A 10,020-nucleotide genomic window follows, 5' to 3' on the forward strand; every position below is an offset into this window, starting at 1 on the left:
TATTTTAATGTAGTTTCTCAGACAAATTCCTTTTGGGCTAAAATTGCCTATGTTCATCTATAGATCAAAGATCACACACGCACCCCCCTCCCCCCATTTTAAACAAAATCAAAGCACTTTTGTTACAGGACTATGGAAATGGGGGGGGGGGGAAGATGTGTTTCTGACTAAAGCTTCCCTTTAATTAGGAAAAAATGTTAAAAGAATTAACTTCAAAGTTGGACCACTTTCTAGCTCTCGTGAAAGCCAAGAGTCCAGATGAATTTAATGAAAACCCCTCACATCATTTCAAAGTAAGGAGCCTTCCAACTGGGAATTCAAAAGATGCACAGGCACGTTCTACCTTCTGTGGCTTCAGATGCCATTACAGCAGGGCAGCTGAGAATGGTGATGACATTTAAGACCACTCTGGCTTCATAGTGCCGTAAAGATAAAAGCTTATCTTGAAGACATGCTTTGACAAAGCTTAGTTTCACTGCATCAATGCCCATTAGCTAAAAAAATCAGACATCCTTTGGGAAAACTAGATTTCTTAGTCAGTTCTATATAGTATTTCAGTGCTATTGTAGCAATTACAAAAGAATACCTCACACATTCCCCATGCATTTGGGGAAACATCTAACTAGTGGGCATCCCATATGTGCTGTTTCAGGCCATTGCATGCAATTTTCCCAAAGTTTGTTTTGTACGTGCAGAAAATCCAAGAGTGTGAGCTAATTTTAACCCCTATTCTTTAAGATAACTTAGTGCCAAACAAAAAATCCTTATTGTGAAATTAGTGAGTAAACTGAAAGAAGCTGAGGTTGATTGACTGGATGAAATAATATACTGTCATTTTGAAAGGCAGATAGAGCTATTTGGATTCTAATGCAATAGCCTAGTGACAATTCAAACATTTGTAGTAAGGAACTTTGTAATTCGCACAATTACAATATTCAGCTGGTGAAAGAGGTATGCTTTTATGAGAAAATTTTTGGAGTCAGCTGTAGTGTTCCAAAGATCAAGCTAAGGGAATACTGATGGGTAGACTCAGCTCAATATGAAAATGAAGGACTGTATGAAGAACACAAGTGTTGCAGAAGAAAGCTAATGTATATAAATACTATTATAATATGGTATTACCGAGGTGGCAAGTCTTTACGTTCATTCTTAAAAGGTGTCATGAAGATGGAATTTGAAGAACAACAGGCATTCCACGTACTTTCTCTTTTCTTCTAGTATCGAGGACACCAAACTTTTTCATGCAGTTTAAATGGCATACAAATCTAGCTATTGACTGCCTGAGTGCTTTTTAGAGTCTTGGAAACCTAACTTCAAGTCCCATAATTAATCCATATACTTCTTTTGGCAAATGAGGGCTGGTGAACAAGTATTTCTCTGCCGCTTTAAAAAAACCCAAACCACTCATTTCACCAAATCTGCATAATGTGTGCTCTGCTTTATCAACTTAGATGCTTACTTTAGACAGCCAAAAGACAATTCTAATGCTCAGAAAGTGAAAAGTGCAGGTAGGAAAAAGTGCAGACTTTCCAATACCTGTCAAAACCCAGATAAGACCCTGCCTCCCTAGACTGTATCTCCAGTATATCCCCTATATTTCTCTGGCTTCACAAGTGAGCCGCTTCTCACAAGCAGGCAAAAATGTAGGCCTTGCAGCAGATCCTGAAACTTCATTTCAGGCTATTACAAGCCTAAGGAAGTTATGGATCTGAAGGATACACTGTGCTAAATGAAGAGTATCCTGCCATCTGCATTGTATGCCATTTCTGCCATCCTGAGAAGCACTTAAGGAAGGTAGCACAGAGCTGAAGAAAGGCATGGGTCTGCTCTTTGCAGATACTTAGCTGGTGTGGCATTGGGAAGTGTGCTGCCATGCTTGACATGGTAAATCCACACACTGGATTTATTAATTCAAACTTAAGACTGTGCAAAGAGACGTTTTCTGGACCGGGTATGATCTGTGTCCAGCCAGCTTGGAGACTGAGCCATTAAATGGACTCTTCATTATCTTTATAGCTGTAATATTCAAAGGTATAATAAACCCAGTACCTAAAAGTCAATGGGAACACTTACCAATACAAAACACACAAAAAGAACCACAGGATCATAGAAGGAAGTCCCGATGACCATACAGATTTCTAAATGTAGGACCAGATTCAGTTTCTGTCTGGATCTGATACATCTGTTTTTTCTGTGATGGAAAAATGCACAAATGCACATCCTTCTCAACAAAAATGTTCCACACTTGAAGCAATACTCATTTAGTTTGAATAGCTTGAGGCTTGAGAGCACTGTACTTGGTAGTTGAAAAAAATTGCATCTTCTTCTAAACAGTAGAGGAACCTTCATTGCTTAGATTCTCAAGTGCTAACCATGAAAAGTACTTAGACTGTCTTCCCTAACTGTACGAAACTTTTGGTATATGTGAAGGTCAGCTGATATTTATCCTTAGTGGTTAAGTTTAGAGGATGACTGTAAGATAAATACGTGACCTGGCTAATGACTCACAACTGGCTCACAGTCAAATGATTGCTAAGACTGTGTTTCTAAAAAGAAAAATAAGTACATACAGTTACACTTTTTTTTTTCTTTCTACATATCCTTAAAGTGCTGGTTTACTGACTTCTGGCATGGCTTCCTTTTAGCATCATAGAAGCGTGCAGACTGGAGAGGACCTCCAGAGGCCACCAGTCCAACCTTCTACTCAAAGCAGGGCCGGTTAAGTCAGGTTGCTCAGCACTGTGTCAAATCAAAGTTTAAATACCTCCAAGCATTCCAGTGCTCCTGTAGGTCTCTGTTGCAGTGTTTGACCATGCTCGTAGTAAAAACATTTTTTCTTATATCGAGTCAAAATTTCCTAAGTTCCATCTTGTGCCTGTTGCCTTTCAGCCTTTTACTGTGTTCCTCCAAAAAAAGTCTGGCTCTGTCTTCTTTAAGATCTCCCATTAGGTACCTGAAGACAGCAATCAGATCTTGCCTGAGCCTTCCCTTCAAGCTGAAGAAGCACTGGTCCCTCAGCCTCTCTTCACAGGGCAAGTGCTCCAGCCACTGAACATCCCTTCACAATGGCCCTCCACTAAATTCACTTCAGTTTGTCAATGTCCTTTTTACTAGGGAGTCCAAAACTGGACACAGTAATCCAGATTCAGTCTCACAAGTGCCAAACAGGGGAAGAATGACTTCTCTCAGCCTGCTGGCTGCCCTCCTGTTCGTACAGCCTAGTATACTGGTGGCCTTCTGCTGGTGACCAGGGCACTGCTGGCTTATGCTGAATTTATTGTCCATCAAAACCCTCAGCACATTTTCTGCAATGCTGCTCTCCCACTAGTCAGTCCCCTGCCTGTACAAATGCATGGGGGTTATTCTGTCCCAAGTCTTTGCATTTGTCTTTGTTCAGCTTCAGGAGGTTCCTGTCAGCCCATATCTCCAGCCCCTCTACATTGCAATAGTCTCAGTACAGTCATAACCATAAAATTGTATGGACAACAAAATGGTCTATACCACGTATCACATATAATACCGAATCTACTTGGGAACCTGATACTGGTCTAGCTAAAGGTGAAGACAAAGGAGGAGGGAGTCAATGTATGCTGAAAATGTTTAGAAATTCTCTTCATTGTTGCATTTTCAAGCTGCATCCCAAACATTGCAAGCATTTACCACTGTTGTGTTTGGAGAGTATCTCACTGATAGATCTCACATTAGAATAACAGACTACATTTGTACTCGTAAAGCAACTGGCATGGAACAGCATACCCCCATACTATGAACCTGTCTTAGCTCGCAAACCAAGGGGCTTATACATACAGCTCGTTGGGAATGTCTCCTGCCTGTGCCCAGCAACTACCTGGGAGGGTCCAGCTGGCCCAGGTCATGGGCTGGTCCAGCAGATTAGTAATTCATATATTTGAGCTCCAGCAATAAAAACAAGCCCTGGCACTGGTTAATTTTCTGTTATAGACATTACTTTGGTTTCTCTACATACCCCTATCTTTTGTCTTTCATTGTCCAAATGACACATTTCTAGCAGTTCTTTCAATGACTGAACAGATTAGACTTCACTGATTTTGAATGAGAGAGAAGCAGCAAAGTCATTTTAGTATGACTCATCTTACCTATTTTCAACTGTTGCAGTTAGGCATCTAGACTATACTAATTACCAAACCAGAGAGAGAAAAGCACCTATAGGGTGACTTGTTCTATCCTTTCTTAACACCTTTTTTTAGGAGGGATAAATCACGCCCTGGAGCTAAGTCCCTACTGAAGCAGAGTCCATCATGTCATTCTGATGGACGTGAACTTAAGTCATGAATTTAGAGGGAAAAATCTAAGTTGTTACCACAATATTTGTGAAGTGTTTTATGATACAGCTTTATTTGCAGACTACTGAATCACTCCTTTATGACAGCTTTAATTTTTCAGTATAATGACAAACGGGGCAATGATCTTTGAAAAATTCAGAGGCCACTCTGGTGAAAAGTTGATACTGCATAAAGTATAAAGCTTTCAAAAAGCAAATGAATTATGTAAAATAACATGTCGCCGTACATGCTTGGAGACATAATGTGAAGGGCTGCGCAAAGAGCAATACCACTAGATGTCACCATCCTTCCACCGAAAATTCATCAGCAACCAGCTGGCTTTTCCCGAGTATGACGGAACAAGTACCACTGGTTCCACCAACACCACACTGAGATGAAGCCTTAGGTCATGTTTTGCCAGCTCCGTTGCTTTGTAATGCTATCAAAAGCTATGTGTTATCATTTCTTTCTGGTGGCATTGTGTTTAGATAGTTTTAAAACGCTAATTCTCGGGTGAGAACCCGATCTGGGGTTTGACGCTAGCCTGGATTCATGAATCTAAGAAGAAACATTGCCGTTAGGTTCATCCAATAATGCTGCTGCAGCTCAGTCCAGCTGATGGATTGGTGGAGAGTATAAAGTCAAGATCCTATTCCCATCTCTTTTACTGATATACTGTATGACTTTGGCAAGTCATTTCACCTTAGCTTTTCTGTTTTCAGTTTACTAATAACACTAGCTTCCTCAGTGCAGGAACTATGCCCAGTTATGTTGTTTGTTGGATTATCTTTGTCCTAATTCAGTGATAGGTATTGCACAAAGGGTCTGAAAAAAATAGCTATATAGGTCCAGCTGAGAAAAATGCTGGAGAGAGATATCCACCCCCTATTCTAGCCTTACTCTTTACGTCCTTACTCAGTAATCACTGAAACTTCCCTAGAGACAGGGCTGGGGTTAGCGGACTTAGTGGATCCACTTAGTACTGGACACCTGAAGTCATCAGTTCCTGCTCCCTCTCATCTTACACCACTGAGTGGCATCACCTTGCATTCAGGTTTAAGTTTGTAGTATCCTATCTGATACAGATAAGAGCCGAATTCAATTCATCTCCTGGATAGGCTGTCCATCTTTTATCTGCTCTGATCCAAGATGGGGTTTCCTACTTATTTTTTTCATCACTGTCTTTCACAGAACTATGATTAAGTGGAACATTATAAAAATGTCTCATTGATAGGATCTTTCTTTTCTCATGGATAGATCTGATCTAGGGGAAATATCTATTCTCAGGTTTAATAAGACAATGGAGAAACTGCAGCCTTCCCTGCATGTGAATTTTCTCCTATCTTATTCCAACAGGTGCTTTTGTTCTTCAAAGAGAAAAACACAAAAATATCTGCACAATATCCACAACAGAAAAGACCATATCTAAGGTCAAATCACATATGTATACTCCAAACACATACCCAACCAAATATAGTCAACATGGATCTAATAAGCATTCATTTTCCCACTGGCAGTCCCCCCTCACTCCTGCAGTGATCCTCTCCTTGACTTGAGATCCCATATTATCGGGTATGAGCAGGTAAGACCTCAAACATGAAAGGCTCCTTTCATGTGCTGTTGAGAATACTGTATTTTGGATTTGAAGAAGAAAATTATTTTTTGAGCCAGCTGGCCTGTCCCCACTGCAGTATGAATTACTAGAAAAACAAAAAGTGACTGATGAGGAAAAGTACAAAGGTTACTAAATACTTCCTATAAAAAGAACATAATCTGTCAGCCCTAATATGGATAGTGATTATATTTATTTACACATTTAAATGTTGAACAGCTTGACTGAGACACCCTCATGTCTATCAGTATATGTTACCAATGAAAGGCAGTGCCAAACATTTTTCTTCATCCTGTCAGCACACTAGGTGACAACACAAAGTAGTAGTCCACACTGTCCCCTGGAGGCTGCTCAGTTTGGAATGACGCACAGGATGGAAAACAACGCACAGACTGCAGAAAAAACAGCAATAAACCCACATAAGATCTCACAGACTTTAGTTTAAAATAAGTGCCAGGTAAATAAACTCCCAGCCCATTGTGCATAATTTTCATGCAAACACACAGTTCTGGTGTTACACATTCTAAAATGACCAAAGGAAAAATTTCGTGTATTCCAATATTAGATTTGAAATGTATTCATAAACCCGTAACACCAGGGATACTTTCAAAATACAGGAAATCCATAGTCTTCTGTGACAAAGTGTTTGACAGACATTGGTCAACCACAGGATTATTTCTTGAATGAATCTGACCTGTTGTGTCCAGTGAAAGCTGTCAGATACTCAGTACCCCAACCATTTTTAATGAGATGGTCATTATGTCATAACAATAAGCTTTTATTCTTTATACAACATTGTCACGTGTACTGCACAACACAGATTTAAATGGCTTTCAACTCTTATTTCAGAGCCATTTGTTAAAAAGAAAGTGGTCTGGAGCTTCCCTCAGAGAAAGCTGCTATGCTAAAGTTGGATTGGGAAGAAGGCGATTTCTGTATGCTTGGTTTTACATGCACTCCGTTTCTGATAATTCATTTCAACACTGTTGTATCATATTACTCTAGTAGCCATGGCAGGATTAGTAGCAATACTGCAAATGTCAGTGTCATCAGGCAAAAATGTATAGCTTTGTGGTTTCAGAAAAATGAAGGCATTCAAAGTCATTAACATATAAAAGATTGAATAATGGCCTTTACAATAGACTGCTAAAGAAGACCAGATGTTGCTCACAGGAGATCTGAATCTGGGCGACAAGATGTTGCTACTTGTTCATTAAATGAGACAATTGAAAATTACAATTGCACTTCCACCAAAAGCTCTGTAGATATGGCAGCTTTTCCGCTTTTAGCACTATTTTAACATGACAGCTGTACAGGGAGTATGTTATAGCAGAGATAGAAAATTTACTGCTAAAGAAGCAAAAGTGAGTAATCTTGTTTCTCCAAAATACATACAATTCTATACAAAAAGAAATCATAATATATTTATATCTGTTGTAGATTAGAACATAGAGAAACATTGTTTCCTAAACAAGCCTTTTTGCACAGAGACACATTGTGAACAGGTAACTGTACATTCAGAATGATGTAAAGAAAAACAAAAAGATGGTGACTAGGACAAGGTTCAAGAAAAAATACAGTATTAGCAAACTGTCATATTCTGCTCAGATTCAGAAGTCCACTCTTAAGTCTCCAGATAAGATCAGTTCATGAACATACGTGTATGACGTTTTAGATGAGGATGAAGGATACAAATTGACATTTCATGAGTTTTTTTCAAGAAATCATAAGCTTTTAAATGAGCTTTAAAACCATGGTCTAAAATGTTCAATGGGCAGCCCTAGGGCTAACCAAAGAAACATTTACTATTTTTACTTTATGCAGTTTTAAAGTTTACAAATGATGTATTTTATGCAGTCATTTAAAGGACATCTTGGGTAAAATTAACCTGTCAATTTATTGGTATCTACACCTGAGCAAATGTTTACGTTAGGTAAGTTGTCCAGACTTCCCATATAATCAGTGGATATCTAGTAAATGGAGTCAGTGGAGTCTAAAAGGCAATTTCTCTCTCTTTCCAGTAGACACCTACATTTAGTCAGCTGAGTAAGCTCTCCAGCTATCCTCTGTAATGGGAAATGATGCATCCAGCCACCATAGCAGACACACACGGTAAACACCAAAGCTCAATCCATCCCTGATCACTTATGTGGATAATACCTTTTCTTCAGCTAACACATTAGGGTTGGACAAAGCTGGCTAAAGGTATTTTAGCAGTGTAGGCAAACTTGAACATTACTGTGACATGAATGAAGTACTTGTAGCGGTTGCTTTCTGGAGGGAATGCCCTGGTCCCCTGCAGTAACCTCCTCTGCATGCCCCTGCCCCTCTTGCAGTCACCCCAGCAGCAGCTGGCTTGCCTTGGGATTGTGATTTATGCAAAGCAAGAAGAGGTGTCATTGTGCAGTTCCTGCAGGCATGCTCCTCCTAGCAATTGCCTTTATAGTGCTGAGGTACAGCCCAAACCTACTGGAAGCAGTGAAAAGTCTGGATTTTCATTAAGAGGACTCTGAATTAGATTTATTCATCGTTTAAGTACCTGAAAAGGCTGGTTTCATTATTCAGTTATTAACTAATAGCAAGTATTTAGATAAAACAGGTTTCAGCTACCAAAACTGAAGAGAGAAATAAAAAACCAGCTTTGTTTTCTGTCTGGATTTTGAGACATTGGAGTCACTCACAACACATTGTTTTTATAGTTCTCCATAACTCTATGGGACAGAAACTTCCTGTAAAAAACTTTTTTTTCCACACACACACACAAAAAAGCATCTTTTCATGCCAGTCCAGAATGGGAATAAGTTTCAACATATCAGAATTTCCTGTTGGACAATATGCCTTTTTTCCCCTTATTTTAGAGCCTTTGCTAGAACAACATCTGAAATGTTGTGATCTCTGATGTACTTCCTTATGCCTACACTGTACCTTTCTTTGTGTCCATCAGTTTGCATTTTCCCTCCAATTTTCTCATTTTCTTCTTCTCAAATGTTAAACACTGAGCATGATTTGCTTTTTTTACTCCCACATTTCTTTCAGAAAAAAAGTCGCTTTTAAAGTCCTGCTGCTATCACACACGGCCTGTTATATATCAACAAATTATATTTTTGTTTGATTCCAAAAGAAGTGGAGTCAGCAGTTGGAACCAGACAATGTCCTTCATTTTTCTGTTTTTATTTGACAGCATGGTGTACAGGATAAAATATTTATAGCATTTATTGCTCTTTTATTTGCCTTTCCACACTAAAATATCTCCATTTCAAATTAACAGTCTGGTTTAGGGCTTCAACCTAAAAAACCCATATTTTTGTATGATTACTTTAGTTCTACTCTAGTTTTGCTTTCTATTCCCTAACAAAATCTAAACTCTCTCCTCCAAGATGTAGCTTCTTCTGGGATTTCAGAAAAACTTTAAAAATTCAATCCTACAAATGATTTTTGAAAAGCTCAACTTCCCTTAACTTTCCTTTCTGAGTGTTTAAGCTCATCATTTTCTCATTCAAGCAGAGGGAAGACAGTAGGTATAGCTGTACTTAGGATGGGCTGTAAGCCTGATCTTCCTCACTACTATGAGCATGTCTGGACTTACCCTTGGACATAGACATCTTAACAGTATTAAACACTTCTCAGCACAAAGTCAACAGATAGTGTTAAAACACCAGCAATCCCCAGTACCTGGACTCACTTCTTACAGCAGGGAAGGCAGAGGAATGGTAGAACAAACACACTAAGATTTGTAACATCAAAGGCTTTGTATTTACCTCCTCCTCCCTGAAAATGAACGTTACCCACCTTTGCAACCAACATTAGCCCATTCTTTGCCTCCCACATCTTAACAAGACTCTTCTTCCCGTCCAGCTGACTCCCTCCTTTTGTCTGTCCCCTCTTTTCATTGCCTCCTCTCCATCTGGGGATGGAGAAAGCCATACGGGGTGGAGCTGCATGGCACACCGGGTGTGCTGTCCAAGCAGCAATCTACTCCACGTAGATTGCGCATCCAAAGAAGCTGGTGAGGGGTCTAGAGCACGTCTTGTGAGAAGTGGCTGAGGGAACTGGGGTTGTTTAGCCTGGAGAAAAGGAGGCTGAGGGGAGACCTCATCGCTCTCTACA

Source organism: Aptenodytes forsteri, unplaced genomic scaffold (genome assembly GCF_000699145.1).
Source record: "Aptenodytes forsteri isolate BGI_AS27 unplaced genomic scaffold, ASM69914v1 Scaffold597, whole genome shotgun sequence".
Taxonomy (NCBI): Eukaryota; Metazoa; Chordata; class Aves; order Sphenisciformes; family Spheniscidae; genus Aptenodytes; species Aptenodytes forsteri.